At 42.2% G+C, this 4,200-nt stretch overlaps 1 non-coding gene across 1 annotated transcript; it reads right to left on the bottom strand.

Annotated features, from left to right (window-relative positions):
- Positions 1–830: 830 nt before the first annotated feature.
- LOC141658246 (small nucleolar RNA R71) lies at positions 831–936 on the bottom strand. Its single transcript, XR_012549142.1, has one exon. It is a non-coding gene; the product is annotated as a small nucleolar RNA R71 (small nucleolar RNA).
- Positions 937–4,200: the final 3,264 nt, after the last annotated feature.

Here is a 4,200-nt window from a genome sequence, read left to right as displayed (position 1 = left end):
CAACCCCCCATTTTGTGACCAAATAGACGGACCTCTAACAGGTATCTTGCCTCCCTGTGGAGATCGACCCGACTTCCCTAGATATATAGTTAGTGCCAGTTGGTTATTTTTGGTAGGTACACGACTAGCCTGTCAAATTTTGGCGCCGTTGCCGGGGAGGCAATAGCCCTATCTGTTTTTTGTTTCGTTTATTTTACCGTCTCAGGGAATTTTTATTCCTTGAGATAGTTCTCATTTATCTCTTTCAGTGTTGTGTATACCCAGGTCAAACAAGTCGGAGTTAGTTTCAGCTGATTCTGAGCTAGAGAGACTCTTTAGGCATAGACTCCGTCTGCAAATAGAGCGTCGAAAGGAAGACTTGAGTACTTTCGAACCCGAACTACAGCATTTTCTATTTGCAGAAGATCAATCTTTAGGAGAACAAAATATCATTTCTGCTAACCAACCAGTAAAGATGCCGAACATTGCAAGTCATTCGGAGCCTAAAGCATCCTCTATTCCGAAGGGTTTCAATCTCCAGACCGAGGACGGCAACACCTTTGATATCAGGCCGTCTTACATTAATCTGGTGGAGAGGAACTTGTATAGGGGTGTGGCAGGTGAAGACCCAAGGAAGCATATGGAGGTCTTTACTGATTACTGTTCTACTATTCCTGCTACAAAGGGAGTAACTCAAGACAAGATTAAGGAGGTGCTCTTTCCTTTTTCTTTGACTGACTCAGCTCGTGAGTGGTTGACCAATTTAGACCGAACAGCTGCTGGGATTACAAATTGGGAGATTCTCGCACTTGCTTTTTATAAAAGATATTTCCCTCCGCAACGCACTACTCAGCTGAGAGGGAAGATTACGAGTTTCAAGCAGGCACCTGATGAGACATTCTATGAAGCTTGGTGTCGGTTCAAGAAATTGGTGAGGTCTCTTCCTCATCACGGTTTTGATCAATGGTTCTTGTGCAACCAATTTTATAATGGGTTGTACGATGACCATAGAGCTATTCTGAATGCCTCATCCAACGGTAGATTTCATAAAAATATTGATGATGATAAGGGAAGGGGCATTATTGAGGAGATGACGACCCATTGTGATGAATATGGGAACCCACGGGATGGTATTCGAACGGTCCATTCGGTTGATAAGGCAGTTGTGGCTCAGCTGGAAGCCATAAATGCCCAGTTTGATAGAATGGAGCTGCAATCTGCTGGGGAGCCACAGACAGTTCATTTGTTGACTAGACAGGAAGCTGTCATTTGTGAGAGATGTAGAGAAGATGACGGTCATACTGCTATTGACTGTCTCACGGAGAAAAAACAAGTCCTTGCTTTTCAACAATACAGGCAAGGAGGGGGTTCTTATTACAACAACCAAGGGGCAGTCCATCCCAATTTGAGGTGGACAAGTCAAAATGTGCTCAATCCCACTCCTCCACCGCAGCAGCAGCAGCCATATGTCCCTCCTCATAAGGCTCAACAAGGCTTTCAGAAGCCTCCTTCCTTTCCTTCTCCTAATCAAGGCACATTATCTTCCGGTGGGGTAAGTGAGCTAGGTGAGCTAAAGTCAATGCTCCAGTCTTTGACAAAGCAATGGCAACTAAGTGACCAACAAAAAGAAGCATCCATTAAGTCACTTGAAACTCAAGTTGCTCAGTTAGCCGCGAACCAGTCCACGAGGAAACAGGGTCATTTGCTGCCTCAATCTGAGAAGAATCCACATGAGACGGTGAATTTAATTAATTTGAGAAGCGGTCATTCATATGAAGGACCAAAACTACCTGTTGACAGAAGAATTTCAGACCCGAGGACGGATGTAACTGACGATGAACAGTCATTTATTGCTGAAAAAGAGTTAACCACGAAGAAGGTACTCGATCGACTAGTTTCAGGGGGTCGATCGAGTAAAATTGATGAAGAAAAGTCTCGATCGAGTGGAATTCTTACTCGATCAAGTGAACTGGATAGTGAACAGAATGATCGAGAGGTGCAAATCACTCGATCGAGTGAAAAGTCTGAGGAAACTGTTCGATCGAGTGGTATTTTTGCTCAATCGAATACTGTTGTTAATGAAGACCTCGATCGAGAGCCTGCTAGTGCTCGATCGAGTGATATCTCACCTGGAAGAACTCGATCGAGAGGTAAAAAGTCTCGATCGAGTGATAAGGAGCTTGATCCAACAGACACGTTGGAAGAAAGAAACAAAGGGCTCGAGATACCTATTATCGTGCCTTTCCCGAGGCGATTACAGAGCACGAAAGCCAATCAACAGTTCGGTAAATTTGCCGAACTCCTGAAAAGCTTACAAGTCACTGTTCCATTCGCCGAGTTGCTGACACAGGTACCCTCTTATTTAAAAATTATGAAAGAAAATTTATCGCGTAAGAGGCATATTAATGATCATGAGATGGTAGCTTTGACCGAGGTAGGGACTGCCCTAGTTCAAAATAAGTTACCTCCTAAACAGTCAGACCCGGGTAGTTTCTCGATTCGATGTCACATAGGTACCCATTTGATTCATAGCGCGTTATGCGATCTTGGAGCTAGCGTGAGCGTCTTACCTTTGTCTCTTGCTAAGAGACTTGGTTTGACCAAATTTAATTGCACGAACATGACCGTACAGATGGCCGACCGTAGTATATCATGGCCGTTAGGTGTCATAGTGGACATACCTATTAAAATCGGGAGATTCTTTATTCCCGTTGATTTTGTAGTGCTCGATATTCCCGAGGACACTCATACCCCTATCATTTAAGGGAGACCATTTTTATTCATTGCTCGTGCAGTGATAGATGTCGTGGGCAAGACACTAACATTTCAGGTAGGGGACGAGGAATTAATTTTCCATCAGTCTAAGTCTCGAAGGGCTCCTATGCAAGCTCAACCTTGCAATGCCCTTTCCTCTACTGACTCCCCTATTGACACTCCAGATGAAAATTTGGAATTTTGTGCTGCTATTGTGATCCCTCTGCCTCAGATTGAGAGCAAAAAGGAGGAGAATTCGTCTGTTCTCCTTGTTGCAGGTACAGGTGAAAAAGATGCATGAGCTCTCAAGGGTCGTTGTGCAACTAAAATCAATCAAATTGGGGATGACAACGTCAAAGCTGGTGAGAAAGAAAAAGGGACGAGAAAAGTTCGTGTGTATGTGGACGTCAACTATTCTCCTCCTACTGGTTCAAATTCAAGCTCGTGAAGAATGAAGAGGACGGTCAATGATGCTGAAGGGACGTCCTCCAGTCAGAAGCCCTCCGTTGGGCTACTGAATTATCTTGAGAATTAAGTGGGGAATACCCCGTGTAACAATTTGTAAAAACTATTTTTAAATTTCCGTTGAATTTCTTTATTGCGTTTATTAGGACTCTTAGAATTTAGACAATTTTTAGCGTAGTTAGAAAGACTATAGAATGATATTTTTGTGATTGGGTATATCGGGATATGTTTGCAAGTGTTTTTATGCAGGTTTGGGGAAATTTTAATGCATCTTGAGGACATACATGAGGAAAAGCACTCGATCGAGTACTTTTTGTACTCGATCGAGGAGAAATTCACTACTACAGATATAGCCTATAACAACGGGTAAAAACCGTTGTAAAAACAAAAAGTGGACGTTGTTAAAGCGGCCGTTGTAGAAGGTATTTACAACGGTTTGGTTATTTAATGAAACCGTTGTCTAAAGTATTCACCACGGTTAAAAGCCGTTGTTGTTGGGTGTTCTCCGTTGTGGAAAGTGTTTCAAAATTTTGGAGGGAATAATATAACAACGGTTGTCGTATGTATAACCGTTGTTGTAACTTTCCCTCCAAAATTGTGAAGACTTTTGACAACGGGTTTATGGTACATACCCGTTGTTGAAATTGTTAGTAACAACGGTTCTTAGTTTAATACCCGTTGTTGTAATTTTACCTCCAAAATTGTGAAGACTTTTAACAACGGTTCTTCGAGTAAAACCTGTTGTTGAATATTATGCGCGGGTATTTGTGAATGTCATTCACAACGGTGTTATTTTTATTAACCGTTGTGAAAGGTATTCACAACGGTTTTTTTTTAGTAACCGTTTTTATTACGAACTCCTAATGTTTTGAAAAATTAAATTTGTTTCATGTCATTCAAAAACCTGCATATGTCAGCAGCACTATATACCAGCACCAACATAAATCACAGCTGGGTTCATCAGAACTCAATAGATTCAATTCAACCACAACAGCAGCTGCA

The sequence above is a fragment of the Silene latifolia genome, chromosome 5 (genome assembly GCF_048544455.1).
Source record: "Silene latifolia isolate original U9 population chromosome 5, ASM4854445v1, whole genome shotgun sequence".
In the NCBI taxonomy this organism is placed as follows: Eukaryota; Viridiplantae; Streptophyta; class Magnoliopsida; order Caryophyllales; family Caryophyllaceae; genus Silene; species Silene latifolia.
This window is presented reverse-complemented; position numbering and strand designations above follow the sequence as displayed.